This window comes from Pterocles gutturalis, unplaced genomic scaffold (assembly GCF_000699245.1).
Source record: "Pterocles gutturalis isolate BGI_N339 unplaced genomic scaffold, ASM69924v1 scaffold41624, whole genome shotgun sequence".
Classification (NCBI taxonomy): domain Eukaryota; kingdom Metazoa; phylum Chordata; class Aves; order Pterocliformes; family Pteroclidae; genus Pterocles; species Pterocles gutturalis.
This window is the reverse complement of record NW_010129764.1, coordinates 72741-91245: the sequence shown is the minus strand read 5'-3', so window position 1 is coordinate 91245 and position 18505 is coordinate 72741.

Genomic DNA, 18505 nt, shown 5'->3' with positions numbered 1-18505 from the left:
TGGTCAACTGATCCAACTTCCTTTCTCACTTGAATTCCTGTCCTGGAGACCTGCCAAACAATAATTGTTATGAATGAAGCAAGTCATGCCTCTGAGATTCCCACAGAACATCAGACTAGTTCAACACAGTAATTACAGGTTAGATATATATTATGCTATTATTAAAAACTAACTGAACTTTAGAAGGAAGGCCTAGTGCAATTAGGTGTAACATCAAGTTTAATTTTAATCTTTCAGGATCTCTGAATTTTCAGGTTCTAGATGATTTTCTCTGTATCTCTCTCTTCCCTACCTTTACCTTCAGCTGTTGCATATTTACAGAGACGACTTTTATTCCCAGTTGTTATCGTTTGCTTTGTCAGATGTATTGTCTTGTGGCAATAGGAATATGAGGTTCCTGCTGTGGGGATCTCTGTAGAGCAAAGCACACAGTCTGCTCAGGGGTTGAAACCAGCTGCTCTAGGGGTTGGTCTTTCTATTGTTACTGTAGAGTAACCAAGTGGTAGTGTATAACACTATGGTACTTCTAGTTCTTGCTCTCCTGAGGTAGTGTTAAGCTAAGTTTGCTTGAGAAGAGGATATCCTATATTAATTTGGGTAACCAATCTATGGTTCTGGTTGTATTTTTGCTCCTGTTACTGTTTAGGATGGACTCTTCGTGTCACCACCACTGATCAAGCCTGAAGGGAGCGTTTTTCCACACCTTTGCTTGGTTTCATGTAGCAGCACTGAAAGAGAGTGTCCTGCTAGTTCTGGGTGAAAAGTAGTGATTATCATCCACAATACTCAGCATTGCTTGGGTTCTTTTTGAAACACTGTCCTAATGAGGAACTGTAACAGGAGTGGTCACATTTGTCAAATACCAGAAAAGTGAATACCTGTGTACATGCCTGGTCCCCACGGCAGGTTCTCACGGTGGAGCTCCCCTTCTTCAGGCCAGCTAGAGGTTAGGTTGCTGGGCTGCAGAACACAGTGGAGGCCTGAACTATTTCCCCAGAAACATACTTGAAGCCATGTTTGACTAATCCTGTACATGCTTATTTCCACAAAATATTCACTGTTTCCTAGCACAGAAATGGAATGTACTGCAACATAAATTATGTGTTATTAGCTGTTTCTTGGTTTTTAGCAGTAAATGAGGACATCAGAAACTTTTTCTTAAGCATGGAAATACGCTACATTTTTATACTTTTGAGACAGTTTTTGAAATATGTCAAAAATGATCAAGAACTGAATTCTTGTTTAAACATAATAGGAAGGCCTTATTATATAAGCAGATTACAGTCATTGTGTTAGTATATTATCTACCTTGTATTAATTTTTGCTAACATAATGAGAATTTCTTCTAGCATAACTATATTTTAGTACAATAAAATAGTGTTGGGAAAGAAAATAAATATTATTTTAAAGAGAGATGTAAAGACAATAAAGTAACCTGGTTTTTTTCCTAAACTTTTAATTTGTTGCTAACTAAAGTAATACTTTTTATTAATCCTTTAAAATAATTATATTCAAATGAACATTTAAAGTTATTTAAAAGGATTACAGAGGGTTTCTTCCACGTACTATGCCATATAAGAACAAAATTAGTTCTTGCTAAATAAATATTACAAGAACCATCATAGAGACAACTAATGGAAATCTCCAAAGAACATTATCTAAGACCATACATTAAAGTATATATTCTGTAAAGTAAATATTCTGTAGTATATATTGTAAGTAGTAATGATGTTTTGTAATTTGAGCTCTCTTTACCTCATTCAGAGTAAGACTTTAATCCAGGCAGGCCCCTGCCTGAGCCCTGATTGAAAGCCTGTTAAAGTCAGTGGAAAGATTTCCATTGGCTTCATTTAGGTTTGGATGAGGCCAAGAGTGTGCAGCAGGGAGCACAGAGCTGCTACACTGCCACACAAGTTGGCTGCATCTGTGTACATGTGGTTTATATACCAGATGTTATCTTCTGTCAGTTAATCTGAGTCTCAAGTCCCCTTGCCTTCTCATTCCCACTAAGGAAAAAAAAAGGAAAGGGATGTAACAAATAATAGTATTCTGAAGAGGAATGAGCTTGAGTGTAGTCCCATGTGTACAGTTGAGAAGCTTTGCTCTGTTCTCCCTTCTTAGTCCTTGTACTGCTGCTAGCCAAGAGGAGCTCCACAGTCAGTCCGCAGGGCTCTTTGTTGAGCAGCGTCAGAGGAGGTCTGCTCAGATGCTTCTAAATTTGCTTGTTTGAGAGCACCGCATAACTGAACAGTGCAGGATCAAGCCCTGAGCTTTTATTGAGATGACTGTTGTGCCATCAACTACATCCTCGTTCCTCTGAGGGTTGCATTTTGATGAAAATTCTGTCCATAGATGCAGAAAGAAATGTCTGCAGTTTTAAGTATCAGCGGCACATGAGCAAAGTGCTTTGTCTACTTTTTTTAAAAAGGCATCTCTAAAGTATTAGCACACAGTATTCAGGGAGGAAGTAAGATCTTTTGTTCCAAATTCCTGATTGAGACTTCAAAGATCTATCAGTCAGTTATAATTCTCACCACAGGCTTCCTGTGAGGAATGAGCAAGATATTTTCAACTTTGGTACCTCACAGGTAGAAAGTGTTTTTATCATCGTCTGTTGCAAGCATAAACTCTGCAGGTTTTGATCCCATTTGGACTGTTCAGGGCATTGACAGATGCTGGCAGTAGGCTACATTGAAAAGCAAACTGTCAGGCCAGCTTTCCAAGGGTCAGCCTTCATAACAGATGTTACCTTCCCCTCAGTTAGGGATGTCTGGTCAAATTATGAAACCACCACAGCTTTCAGTCCTGTATTTTGTGTGGATTCATTCTGATTATGGCCATTGAATAGTAGGGCAATTGAGAAACCGATTCAAAAGCACATCAGATTTTGCTTTAAGAGTGGTTGATACTGTGGGTGTGGATAGGGAAGAGGGGAATGAGCACAAACTGATAGAGAAGTTTTAGTTTTAAATTGCCACTGAAGGTCTGTGACAGATTTTAGATGTTATGTCAAGCCAAGAAACAAATAACAATTAGACTAATTAATCTTGTGGGGTAGATCTGCAAAAAAGTGTAAGCACTTAGAGGTGCAGATGATCTGCGTTCTTAGAGTTTTTGCAGAAAGCAAAAGCATAAGGGTGTACCCATACCAACCTGAACCTAACTTGTTTGGATACCAGCAATGGCCGGGCTCCGGGGCTATGAAGTTGACTTGTCATTAAATGCCATAGCATTTATTGGGCTGCTTGGGACCCGATGTCTGTTGTGGTTGCTGACCTGACCCCTCTGTTGCTACACATTTGTTACTTTGACTATAGGACTATAATTCACTGCGATGTAGGTATCACCCCTATCTAAGTGTCTTCACTTCAAATTTCAGTGATCCAAATGCATCAATCCCAATTTTGTTTTAATAACAACGTAAAGTCTATATGTTGGATTGGGATCTTGGATACATTTCCTCTGCTTTGGCGATAGAAGAGAAATACCCTTCTTCCATATCACTAAATGAAATATCATCAGACTGTTTTTACACAAGAAGAGTCAGAAAGCAGTTTTCTTAACCTCTCAGAGAATTTTTCTTTGTGTGTTAATTGGCATGTTTAGAAGCACAATAGTGAGCCTTACAGCTAGAGTTCCTTCGTGTGGCCCTCAGATACGGAGCCAGGGCAAGGCACTTAACCTCTCCTTGGTTTAGTCTGTGAAACAAACAACACTGTTTTAGGGACTTTTCAAGGATACTAGATAAAATTAATTAGTTTAGTATTTGTACTGTAACAAAGGTCGATGTAATTGGAAAGTCTTATAAGACTTTTTAGTTTTATTTTGTGTTGATTTAACTTTGAAGGGCTAGTTTTGATACTCCACGCCGTATTTGAAATATGCTATTGTTTCATTTATATAAACAACAGCTGATTTTTTGAGCTCCTGTAATGAACTATTGAGTCTCCATGTGTACCAATGCCCTCTACTGGTTTGAAACACAACTGCTCAGCAGAGGGTATTGCTGTTCTTTACTGAGGAAACTGTAGTATTTAAATTATTTTCCTTTGAGAGGGGCAGAATTTTGGTTGTGTATCCAGGCTTTCCGTGAAGTGCAAGTATCCGCACCATGGGCGAGCTGACACGGGGGTGGCTGTTGTGCTACGTGTGTTAATACTCTGCCAGCTTTTCTGTTGTCTTCTGCGTGTTTTTGTTTTGCTGGGTTCTCTCTTCTTGCCATGAAAGACAGGCTCATAGGTAGCTGTCTTGAGAGCGAAGAAGACACTTACCTGAGCCTCGTTCAGTGCAGAGTTGCTGTGCAGATGTTCATCAACACAACGGCCACCTCTCTGAGGAGCCTCTCCGCTGTCCGCCTGGTCCAGGGCCCACTTTGGAAGGCGTGGGGCAGTTGTGTTGGCAGGCTGTGGTGTAAATAACCCTTGAGGCACAGGAGCCGCAGAGGTAATGAAGTGCCTTGAGGAAAAAGTCTGAACTATCAAGAGATGGATCCACTCCCCCCCTGCCACAAACCGGAGGTCACGTGGCTGAGGAATGTGTATCCAAAGATAATGCTACCTTCAGAAAACTCTACTTACAGGTAAGTAACTCTTCTTTAAAGGAGGTATCTTTGTGTGGCAGACTGTTTATGGGAGCAATTTGAATTGAACTTTAAATGAAAAAGGCATATCTCTGTAAGTGGTAATAATTTTAGTCATCTCGCTGTGGCTAGGGGTTGTGGAATTCATTAGCACAGATTAACATATAAAGTGGGTGAGATATCTAATAGCAAACGTAGAGGTTTAGGGACCTTAATTCATCACTGAATGAACAGCGTGTACAGTATTAGGGACTATGAAATTTTTAATTTACACAAAGTGTCCAAGAATATAGGGAATAAATTTAAACCCAAAACAGATAATGGAGCTGTGCCCTGCCTAGCTGGCAAGTTGAATTGTTTTTACACTGAGTGAAGAAAGCTAATTATCCCAAGCACAAGGAGACTGCTAAAAATAATAAGATTATAAAGAATAATTTGCTGATATAATTACAACAAAATTGGGTACACACAATCGTCAGATACATGTATTGCTTGACCTGGGCGAGAAAGTGAAATAAATCCTTCCTCTATAGCCTTCGTAAATTTGTTTTTATCATCTCCAAGTGGTGTTTGCACAGGCAGCACAATTTGCATGTGTAATGTGGCTGTACAAATTGACAACAAGTAAATTATTCAAGGAAATAGGCTGGTCGTGGGTCTGAACTATCTCGCAAAGCCTATTCATTTTGAAGAATCACTGAGACGTGAAGCTCATACATCAACCATTTTCTGACAATCCTCAGACTTATTGTCTCCTAAAATGTCATTATGGCTATTATTTATGAAGCTAATTCATTTATTAATATATATTTAACTCTGACTTGTCATGCACCTTAGCAGGCATTCTGTGCACTGCATATTTTTGAATAGATGAAAGAGTTTTGCATGCTTTAATGATTACAGTAAGCTGCTATAGATTTATAGAATGCAGCTTTATTATCTACTTGCATTAATACCTTTTTGTAACTTTTTTTTCCTTAAGGCCATCAAATATAAATGGCAAATGACATATCCCAAAGATTGTATAAAAAGAGATTTTCTCAGAGTTTGTTGAATTTTAGAACAAAATGAGGTAGCTAACTGCTAAGGCCTAATTAGTTTTTAAGAGTATAATAACAATTATCTTGATTTTTTGGTGTATTTTGCTAAAAATACAGGACAAAATATATAAATTTAAATGTTTATCCTACTTTCCTCTTGGAGGACAAGTGGCCAGCTTTTGATTATACCAACAGGGACAGTACAGTTCAGAGGGGGGGAAATGTAGAAGATGGAAAATAGATCTGTCCTGCTATGGTATACATAGAGTATAGATAATTTCCCTCATATAGAACAGTCCTTAGGAAATGAACAGCACAGAGTATGGATAATGAGGTTGCCTATGGTTCATGGATTTTTTCATCTTGATTCACTTATCTTTAGGGCATATTAAAAGACATAGGGATCACAGTAACCCTTCTCTGACATCTGCAGAGTGTCAGGAAATTAAAAATAGCAATCATCTACTGTGAGAAACATATTTGGGGTAGTTCTAAATTTTATTACACACACAGAATTCAGATTAAACTTGTAATTATAATAACAAATTGGCTGATTTAAATGCATAGTTATTATGAGTGTACAGTCAATTTGACTATTTGCAAGGGCCCATGATCACAATTTGAGGCTACTGGCCAGTAGCCTCAGAACTGATTCGGAAGTTATGGGCTCCTGCTTTTGATATTGACACTGCCCACGGATTTGATAGGTCATTTGGTCTTGCTTCCTCGGTGTTCCCATCTGTAGGATGAGGATAAAAAGTTGGACTTTTATCCTGGTGGCACAAAGGAGTAACCGATTGGGGTAAAGGAACTCTCTGGCTGAAGTTGTTCTTTAGTATTAAAATTAAGATTTATTTTTCACCTTGTCCCAGGAAGTGCTATGTAGTAAAAGCCATATGATTATGTTATACCATGGAATGGACAGTCTATGAATATTGGAATGAATATGGAAGGTATTTTATAATGTGTCTTTACCTTAAATCTTGCAGAGCTATGTTATTCATGGTCAAAGCTATTTCACCATAAGCAGAAGGAGAGCACAAGAAAGTCTTCAATGCTCGGCCAACTCCTTAAGTAGCGTGAAGACCTTTTGAAGCTAATGTTGTAATGGTAAATATTATAGATAGTCATATTGAAAAACTCGCTTATTACTCTGAATTTTTCAACTTTTTAATAATGTTAAGAACACAGAAAGATATATAGGAGCTAACTCAAGAGGCAGAAGTAAAGACACTGTGAGAAACCGACTCAATCCAGACAAGAGCAAAGAAAGTAGACATGTGTTTCTGAGTATATCTGGTGAATAACTATGTCCTTTTTGTGTCTGAAAGTCAGTAAGAGCAGTAACATTCTGTGCCTTGGAAATAGAAGCTTATGTTTTCAAAAGTGTGCTGTCACTTTTGGTACTTGGAATTTCAGGTGCCTGCCTTGTAACACCTTTGAAGGTAAACCCAGACTTCCAGAATATTATATTTTTTAGCTGAACCTAGTAGAGTGATGTAAATTTGCCCTGTATTAACTCAGAATGTTTTATAATTGACCAAATATGTTACTGAACTTGTGCAGATTAAATTTAAATATCTTTTGCCACTTGAAAAACTTTCCAGTATGAATATTGATTGGTCTTTTGTCTTTACAAAGAAAAATGTTGTTTGCAGTCAGACTTTCAGTAATCAACCCTTCATGATTTTTAACTTGCCAGGCAGTTTCAACTAAGAGAGGTAGATACAGAAACTCTTGCAGGTTTACTGGCTATAACCAGTTAAAGATACAGACTGAAATTAATGCTACCACTGAATTAATGTGGATAACTGATTTCTAGCCTATTTTGTGTTAGTTTATAATTAATAAGAGTATTTAGGAAATCTCAAAATGACATGTTAAAAAATAAAATTAATGGAGTGTTTCCTTGTTATATATAAATATGTGTAGAGATTTCCCAGCTACAGTTTTCACAAATAAAACAGAATTTGAAGAAGAGATTGGCTGAATTGTTTAAAAAGAACATTTATTTTCGTCATCCAACAAGAGATTACAGACTTCTGCAAAGATACTGTATGGCACATCAAACTCTAGTTTGTGCCATCACCGTGTACAGCAGTGGAACTACTTTTTTCTTTTCCGGAGATCAAAATTGAACCTGCTACATAAGATATTAATTCATCTTTATTCAGTAACCTGTAAAATTCAGAGTGTAGAGAGGGTGCAAATCTGCTTGATGGTTCTGGACAAAATTTTTCAGCTGTGATTTTCTGAGTGGCTCAGCTGTACAGCTGCAGAATGATGTGCGAGGAAAGTGCCCCATCAGACTGCCTGTGCAGCTCTTGCTGCTGCTCCTGATGACACTAATCCATATTCCACTTCTAAGTTGGCTGCTTCTCAGGGAAACGCTGCTGCTTCAACATCTTTTACTGCTGATCCTGCTTTACATTTTTGGAACAAGCCAGGAATTCTCACATCCTCCTCTATAACCAGGGAAAGTAAACACAATTTATTGTTTCATAAAAAAAAATTTGTGAACCGTAAAATCATTATGTATTCTAGCGGTAATGCCTTGTGCTGTGTTTAAGAGTGTTAGTATATCCTGTGATAGTCTTTGTTGGGCTAGCGTGGTATCAGCCTGTATGGATAGCCTCAAAAGTGACCAGCTTGGGATTCTTCCAACATGTTGAGTCTCTCTGGTATGATAGTCAACTCATTTTTCTGAAGGCATTACGTCAGGAAAAGGCCAGGTGATACCCAGAGGACTGTCTGTATCTAGCTGCTTGATAACCCCTTGAAAGCTAAAATCGGAAAGGACGTAGTGTGAGCAGCTTCAAGATGCTGTAGTTTCTGCAACCAGACTACCTACCTGTACCCCAAAATTGCTTTCCTTTTAACTGTACCAAATGCATATTTTGGAGAAGGTTTGAGCTCTTTTATTAAAAAAAATAAAAAAGAAACAAACAAGCCCAAACAATGCAAAAATCCCTCCAAAACAGGCTTATTCATTGTGTAGCACCCTTCCTTCCAATGCAGCCACCCAATCAAGCACTATCATCCATTATGCAGCTAAAGGACACTAACCATCAAGATACCATGGGAATGCAATAAGAGCTGGGTTGTAAACCCCAGTGTTTAATCCCGATCAAATCCCAAGTTAAGTGATTGTATTTGCCCCCTAGACAGATAACCAATTCTTCCCTTTTGTTTTAAACATTTACACAGTATTGCCAAGTGCTGATGATTTCAGAATGGTTGCATATCAGCAGTGGAAGTTGACATGCCGTGTTGTTAATTGTATTTGCAAAGCACATTGGGCTTCTTTGGGATAGCATAGTCTGTGCAAAAGGGAAAGTAGTTGGTGTGCAGATTTGGGGGGATGAAGGACTCTACTGAACACATATTGTTAAGTGGGTACTATTTAATTTTTTAAAAATATCTTAAGTTGCCTTTGTTTAGAAATAAACACTTCAGGAGAAATTTGGTGAAGTAAAAGAGGAATTAATGGTTGTAAATCAACAATCATTTTGGAAAATGTTTCTTCTTAATTCTACATAGAGGGTGTCAGGCATATGATAACAATGTAGTTTAATTGTATCTCATTATTTTTCAACAGTGTTTTTTCAAAAGCTTTGAATTTAGCATGTTGTTAAAACATTAGGTGTGATACTTACAATATGCAGAATCCTTTTCTCATTAAAAGTTGTCTTGCTTATTTGCAGTTTACACAGAGCTGGTTTCCGGGAGAAGGATCTAGTTTAAAAGATTGAGACATCATCTACATCATCCCTTAGCAGACAGTCTTTTGTGTTGTAAGTATCCAGCATATTTTATTCATCCTTTTTTTCTTCAAAACTGCACAACATTGTTCTGTTTCTCTTTTTTTGCTGAGGAAATGAATGTTTTGATAAGGGCCCAGTTAAATCAGTGGCGAGTGCTCTAAAGTTAGTGTTCCCACTCTAAATTCTTGGTATATCTAGTTACATATATTTCAAAGTGTCAGAAAACCCCGATCATATATTTTCTGTATGTGGAACTGTGTGTGCACAGCAGAAGTCTATCTGATGTGTATTTCTAGGTGTTTGGTTTTTTTTTAAGGTTTGCACCTTCCTTGCTGCCCACTGTTTTATTATGGATAGATATCAGTGAGATTGATTCTTCTAGCCTGTTTTGGTGTATGAATCAAAACCTGTCTGGTTTGTATCAGGCCCTTGATGAAACTCAGAAATAGTAACACTGGCTGTCCCATCCATTTAGGGTCCCAAATTAAATACAGTGCTGTTAATCAAGAATCCCAAAGAATGTATATCTCTTTTGAGTTGCAGACAGCACTTGGCAAATTAAGTATTGTCTAAGAGTGCTATGGATTTCTTTGTTAACTGGCTGCTGCATTTTGCAGATGGTTGGATCAGCAGCAAGATCTATGCAGCTGTGCATAGTTGGCAGACAGGTGTGTAATTTTTGCATTTATGCATCAGCAAGAAATAGGTTTCAACAGCAAGGGAAAAGCGGGGGGGACAGAGTATGAGGTTAAACTAGCTGCTCACACTTCTTTTTCTACACATCCAGTGCCAAATCCCGTTTTGTATTGGAAAGCTTGATTGTCTCTCCTATGGTCCTTTCATGTACTCAAGTTGCCAGCTTCTTAATGGTAAAGATTTCTTAATATATTTAGTGTTTATGAGAGTGTAGAGTAATGCAGTGTGTCTTGGGAGTAGCTGAAACATGCAGTGAATGAGGCATGAAGTGGAAAGAGCAAGATGAAAGTGGTGCTGAGACAGTGAATTCCTATATAACTTGTTTACATGATGTTGGGTAGTGACAGGTTTCTGTTTAAATGTAAAACAACCTGACTTTCTCTAAAACTCAAATGAAGTTGTACAAAGAATTTAACTTTTTTTTTTTTTTTAACATTATCTTTAAATTCTTCATATTTTTCCAGTTTGTGACTCTGATGAGGAAAGCAAGTCAAAAGAACAAATTGCCAGGGCCTGGAATTTTCTGCTTTCTTGTATAGCAACACAGTATCTGACGAAGAAGTAAGATCTAGCTATACAGCAGCCCTCTCAGTAAATATGCACTTAAACTATTTGTATCTCTGAGATGCTCTGCAAGACATAAATTCTCCCTTTAAGGTAATGTCATAGAGCACTTGACTTTGACTGTGTCTTAAAAGACAAAATTCATAAGCAAATTTAATTTTGGAAATTGATTTAAATGCCTGAGGATTAATTACAAAATTTTCCTGTAAGGTCCAGTTCCCAAGAATGACATGTTTAAAAATGATACTTCCTAAGGCTTGCAGACTATTAACAAATATTTTAGTCCATGATGAGCCAAAAAAGTTGATTAGTTGTAGGAACTCCTCTTACCGTAGAAAAATGTTTAGCCTTTACAGCAGTGATTCTTATTAGTCGGAGCACTCTATAGAAATGTGGTATTTAAAATGGGAGAATAAAAACAAAAAGGAATGGTAGAGGAAAAAACAAATACCTGTGCAAAAGCTCAAGCATTGGAAATAAAAGTATTATCCACAGTAGTCACTTTAGGAAGCCATACATACCATATTTTATCTTCCTGAAAGTTAGAAATATACTTGAGATTGAAATGTTAAAAAACAGGCTAGGACCGAGATGGATTAGGGAGAAGTTATGTATTTAACCGTCATCTTTCCTGAATAATCCACTCTCCTTTATGATATACTTGGTTTACACTAATGCACACAGGAAATGTTTGGAGATGGTTGCTAAACTCAATCCTGCCCCATACATTATTATTGCAGGACTGTACTATTTGCTATACTAATCTCAATAATACGTATGTATATATTTTCTTAAACTTCCAGAGTCATGTTTCTAGGCATTGCAAGCATAGATCCCATAGGATTATCTAAATCTGACATTTATCTGGGTAAAAGCTAACACATAAAGTGTCATAGCTAATCACATGTTTTTTATAGTTTCCCTTGGTAAAGAAAGAGTACTGGAAGTGACACACTAACAAATAATACATAATCTGTACATGTGAAGTAATCTTTACTGCTTTGTTACTTCTTAAATATGCGACATGCACTGCTCACAAATACAGCTTGTTATGTTTGTAGCTGAGAATCATGATATTTATTGTAAGTAGCACAATAAGTAAATCATCACTGAAAATTTGACTTGGGAGAAATTACCTGTTTAAGATTCCAAGGCATGTTGTGATTTTCTTTAGTCATGTTATTTTAAAGTACAAATCTGTGGCAAAACTCTCTCCTTAGTCACACACAGTATGGAAAGTTAGCAGAGTTATTCTGCTGTGCTCAATATACTAAAATGAGTATTTTCTTTCAATTTATTTTATTTTACTGTATTTTGAAATGTTATAATAATGAGATTACATGAGAGATCAAAACACCAAAAGTCTTATTTTACACACCTTCATAAAATCTGAGGTCTGGAAAGAACTCTAGGAGTTCATCTAGTCCATCTTCCCCAATCCAAAGGGAGCTTTAAGTACGTCATCTTCACCTTACTCTTTTCTGTGCTACTCTTAAAGATCTTCAAAGTTGGAGGCTTCACAGCCAACTCAGACAACCTATTCCACTGTCTCACTGTTCTTAATATTCAGAAGCTTTCCCTGAATACTTAACTAAAATCATTTGGACTGACAGTTGAATTTATTCTCCCCTCTACCCAAATTTGAACCATAAAGCATTCTCTACCTTTCCTGTTGCTGAGACAAATCCCAAACACACGTGTATTAGGAAACATGTCTGCTTCTTTTACTTACTATAAAAGTCAGATTCTGACAAGAAACACCCCATGCAAATTTTGACTGGAAACAAATAAAACCCATAACCAGAGATGATAAATGTCGCAGTCTGTTTCTTCCCCTATTTCTGTGCAGGATAGATGAGACTCCGGAATAATAAAATGCAGCATTGTGTCTGACACAATTCACTAGTATTCTAGTCAAATAGCAAGATAATCTAGCTTCCTAAACAAGTGTTAAAATAACCCTTACCTTGCTTGTTCCTAGAGAAGCCCGACTCCACCTGCTATTAGTGTATAGCTGTCATAAAAATAAATGAGCCAGTCTGCATTTTCAGGTTAATCTTCAATTTCATAATTGAATCAGTAATTACTATAAGTTAATATAATTAAGTGCTAACAGTTAATTGAGAATTATTTATTCAGGAATTTTCACTATTGTAACATTTTTTATAGCTCCACATCATTCTGAGTAATATACTGCATCAAATAAGCTTAACCAGAAATTGAATGGACATTACTTGGGATCTTGCAGTTTAGGATTTTTAAGCTACTTTTTATCACTGAGGTTCTTGCTGGAACAAGAGAAGAAACAGTTTTTTTGACAGTCTTTCTAATTCTGCCTGTAGCTGACGTGTCGCATGAACATTTTCAAAGGGCTGAGCCAAACTGTATTGGAAAGACTCCTGCTGTCTGCAGTGGTTGTGGCTGGAGGTCCCCAAAGGAGGCTTTACTTCTAAGTCTCTCTCAGAATAAATGACCAAAAGAAGTGAATAGCAACTCTTGATCAGTATCTGGTGATGGCATGTGTGCTTGTATCCTTAGCCTCATATCCAAACGTGAATTCCTAATGTGTTTGTTTCAGAAAAAAAAATGAAACTTTATATCACAGTACATAGGTGCTTTGGCGAACGTGCCTGAAAACACAGTGATGCAGTTTAAACATTGTCTCAAAGATCAGTGAGGTTTTCATATCTCTTGTTTGGTTTAAATTAATCCCTGCAAGTAATTTAGTAAAGATGCACTAGTTAGTCTCTGTGGCTTTGTCTTTGTTATCTGTGCCTGAGTTTAGGCTCACTTTTTTCTGTACCATATGGTTTGAACAAGTTGCATTTCTTCCATGCACTTGAATTTGCTTGAGTTTGCGTCATCCTTCTCTTTGGCTGCTGCGCTGGTTGGCTCACTCTGGTGTTAACCAGAGCATAAATCAATGTGTAGCCTGTGAGGTCAGTGAGGGGAGTTTGGATTCAAGTGTGAGCATGAGTCTAGAGCTAACATGACAATATATGAAGACAATATGTCTAACTCTTTTAGCTAATATTCAGTATGCAAAAGTAAAGGAAATACAGAATAATCACCTTTTGACCTCAGTCCTACCATAAATCAGGTCAGTTCAGTAGAAGGAAGTATGGTAGAACTTGGAAGGCAACTTGTGTGTTACATCAAAATTTTGCATTGCTGATTCAATGTATTCCAGACCAAGGAGTGTCTTGGTGAGCAGTTCACAGTGGTTTCATTTGCTGGGTCAGCAGAGAAAAAAATGCATTTTTCAAAAAGTGGTGTGAGAGTGTTAGGCTGTCTGACTCCCAGGAAAGTCAATATTAGTTGTACTGTTACATGTCTGTTTCCCGCTATATAAAGTAACAATGAAGTGCAATAGGTTCAACAGAACTTCAGAATTACTTTGATAAATCTGTCAGAGGCAAGAAATATTCAAATCTGTGTACTGTCTCTTTGCCTTTTTTCTTGAAATATAAATTAATTATGACTATATAAAAACCTTTTACCATAGCTAATTAATCAGAATCTCCTCATAAACTATGTGTCGACAGCACTGTATGTCTAATTATCTTTTTCACTGCAGAATTGTGCGGTTGAATAATGAAGAAAACATTACCTGATGAATTCTTTTATTTTATGATGATATCTCTAGAGACGGAAAAGACAGAGCAGCTTAAATGCCATCTTAAATTACATCTTGGCCTTGGCAAGCTTTCAGCTGGTTTTGATTTGCATGGAAACCATTTTTGTAAGACTCATACTCTCTGAAAAACAGAATTTAAAGCTATAACTCAAATAAATTATCTATAGCTATTTAGGGCTCTATTAAGTCGAGATGCTAGGCACCCTTTTCACATGCAGAATGCAATGGAACAGCTTTTAATACCCTGTCAGCCTGTTCTGTGGAAAGTCCATTGGGCAGAGAAGGTTTGATTTGGCTGTTTTTATTACAATATCTTCCCCTCCTTACACCATCATGAACCACTCAGCCTAATTTAAACCAGGCAAATTCACCAATCTGCCTTGCATGAGTATAGAAACAGCTTTTATTTTTTCAAGTGATAACATCTACCCGTAACTGTTGGCATGCAAGCTCAAGACACAGTTATTCATACACTGCTGATAGGGAATTGTTCTTTATATGATATACCAATATAGGGAGCACGTTCATGGATTAGATGCATCCATGCCTCCCTCTTTTGATTGCATCATCCTCTCTATAGATACAGTTAAAACTTTTGCCTAGGACACAGCGGGATGGCCAAATCGAATAACGTTAGACTGTGCGTCTCATTCGTCAACCTTTTAAGTTTGTTATGCTTTTATAATTTAGAATATGTCCGCCTGCAGTACCACTGTGGAATGTAAGTATCATCACACCACACAGGGGTTCATAAGAATACCTGTTAGTACAGCAAAATTATAATCAGATCTAGTTTTACAAATTATTTAGATCAGAGCTTAATTTGATCTAATGTCCGAATTCAGTGCTCATTTACTCTGGTGCAGACCAGGTGAAACAAAGGGAGCTTCTTTGGGTGTGTACTGGTGAGAAAAAGGAAGACAGTTATACATATCTTAAAAGCAAATGCTCATAATATTTGAATGAAAAACTTCAAAAAACTGAAAAAGAGAGTTGCTGTCTGTTTCACCTGCTTGGCTTGGTGGAAATATTGATCTAGATCATGTTCTCGAATGTGCTTTAAAAATAGGAATGTCTTGTCTAAGCATTAGATTTTCATCTGCCAAGGCTCTTCTCTGCAGATCCTTGCAATGCTATTGGGAAAAGTTGCGATAATACAAAGTGTTTTTTTCTTGCAGCACACAGGGGAAAAATAACCGTGAGACACGACTAATTCTAGCTCTGACATACTGACACTCACTGATATGTACATATATGAAAAGACTATAGAATCCTGGTAGAGAGAATCATTTGATTTTATACATCCTAATAAGCAATGTGAAAATGTATACCTTAAGTTCAGATTTAGAGCATGTTAGAGAGTCAGCTAGTCTGACCTCCATGGTTAATGAATTCCATGAGGAGCGAGCAAACACTGAAAATGCCCTGTAGCTCAATGTCTTCAGCCAAAAAGAACTAATCCAATTGACTGAGACCAAAGAAAACGACTGGGGATGTATGGTTCCAGAATGTCTCTGAGGTATTCAAACCCAAGTCAATTTAAGGACTTGTAAGTTAATAACTAGGACTTTACACATAATCCTGTACTTTACAGGTAGCCAGAGAAGGTTTTTTACAACCAGGGTAATGTGATTTTCATGCATGGTGTCAGTCAAAATTTCAGCAGCTGAGTTCCAGACTAACTGAAGTTTCTTCATCAGTGCAATAGTAAAACCTACAAAATGCTGACATGGAATTGCATTAGCTAGTTCTAGAGCGGACACAGGCATGCAGACTTGTATTAGCAAGAGCAGATACCATGTTTTTTTTTCTCTACGTTTTAAAACAGGAGGAAATAAAACACTCAGTAACTAACTGAATATGAATACTAGAATATATGAGAGCCTCAATTAATACCTGCAGTTTTATCATAAACTGTCACCAATCAGGTATGGTAAACCGGTATATTTTGGAACTTGAAACTATAAAAGTTGGGAGTCTGTGTTAGAACTAACTAGCCACATTTTTTAGTACGTATGTGTTAGCTATAGTAGACATGGATTGATGGTGAGGGTGGGAAACAGTTTTCTTACAGAAAAACGTCGGTGATAAAGGGTTGTTTTTTCCTTTTCATGTTCAAAAAGTTAAACTGGTATTTCCAGACACTGTATTCCTGCTTTAGAATTGACTGAGTGAAGGTTACCATTTTCATCTTCAGGATACCTTTTTCATCTTCAGTGGTTGTTGTTGTAATGATGAGCTGTTTGTACCTTAGCAGATGATAAATAGGCACATAGACATTTAAGCATAGAGCCACCTGAGTTCATCTTTATACTTGCCTTGGCAGATGAAGCTTGCTTTTCAATAGCTATCCTCAGATATATTGCTGAAAGTTAAGATATGAGAATCAATCTTTAGGGATGAAAGTGCTGGGTATTTATAGGAGAAAGGGTTATTAAAAGAAGATCAGCAATGGTTTTAACCAAGAATAAATCCTGTCAGACAGAATACGACCGAGTTCTTTGAAGGAATGACAAAAGAAATAAATGATGGGAACGTGGTGGACATAATTTATGTAGACTTCAGTCAGGGGTGTAGCCGGCAATTTGAAGTTTGTACACATCCTGGCTGATCCCTTGCCCCCTGCCTGCAGTATCCCCATAATCTCGCACAGCAGACAGGCCACTGCGTATGATCACTAATGCAGCAGGCACACATAGATGTAGATTTGTATCAGAGCTATGCTTTCAGAGCCCAGAAAAGAAAAATGCTGGCCCCAGGAAAAAACAGATTGTAGTTTGCGCGTGCTGCTTAAACTGCCAGTTTTAGAAAATGTCTTTGGTGAGACAAAATCAGAAATATGGGTATCAGCATTATAAAGGAAGAATTACGTTGGCCAACTAGAAATTATTTCTGTTGGACATTTAACAATATTTTTTCTGATGTCTTTCCTCTGTTATTTGCAGACTGAAAATAAAATCTTATTTTGGGGAATTTATCATTTTTTTTCTGAGTTTTTAAGAGCTTCAGAACTCTTCCCCTCTAGTTCCTGTTTCCTGACCATGGTATGGTTCCCTGTTTCCAAAGGTCTCCTCCACTATGATGGCATCATCCTATGTCAAATGCAAATGTTTTCACTATGTTTTGCAAGTATTCCTAATCCAATGAGTCAGAAAAATCTTCGGTCATCTTTTATTCTGCCTCACCTGAAAAACTGAGTGCTAGGCAGAATTTGGAGCACCATCCCTATACTGCTTCCGAAAGCAAGGGCAGTTTTCATATTGCGTCCATAGATAGTAGAATATATAGTGGTTACTTACTTGTAACCGTTTCTGATTGCACCTGTAAAGAGTCTACTCTTCTTCAATTTATCTCATATAATCTATGCTGTATTACTGTGTGTTATTACCTTCAATAATGTCATGCTCCTAACTCATATTACTTCCGTTCTCCTGCATGTAATTAACTAGACATCATTCCTCTGTGTTTGCTTACATCTTAAAATTATGCTTTGCCTTAGATTTTTCCCAATTCCTCTGGCTAACTTAGTCTTCTAATTACTATTTCTTCATAATAATAATGTTACAGCTAAATCAGAATTAAATCTATGGCTTTGAAGAGCTGCACATGTAGAGTTTAAGTTTCAGATTTGAACTTTAACAGGTGAACTACACTGGAATACTGAGTCCTGAAACTTTGCATCTGTATTTCTATTCTATAGCTCACCCTAATTTCTAAATAATATATGTATTAGGCACGTATTGTTTCTTTACAAAATCATCTGCAGCTGGAGCAAAGGAGAACAGCTTTGTCTGAAGCTGGATATAGATTTTTAAAAGCTGAGCTACATACTTTTCCTAGATCTTTACCACTCATCGAATGCTACTAAGACTCTGCCACATGGAATATGGTTGAATGTAAATGCAGAGTACACTAGGTTGTTTTGATAACACGTCCTGTGCAGAAGATCTGGTACTTCTGCCCTCAGTGCCCAAACGCATGTGCTTTTGACCAGAAAGGAGCTGTATTCTTGGGGTTTTTGGAACATAATTTGAACATAAAATGAGAAATACTTTATTTGCAAGACCTTGATCTGTCCTCTAACACTTTCCTTGCTTTTAGCTTTTATCTAGAACTTCAAGTTTTGCAAAAATTTGACTTTTTTCCACCAACATTTTGAGATATGAAAGATTGAAACAACATGAGGAAAATGTGTCATAAAAATCATTGCTTTCTCTTTTTGTAG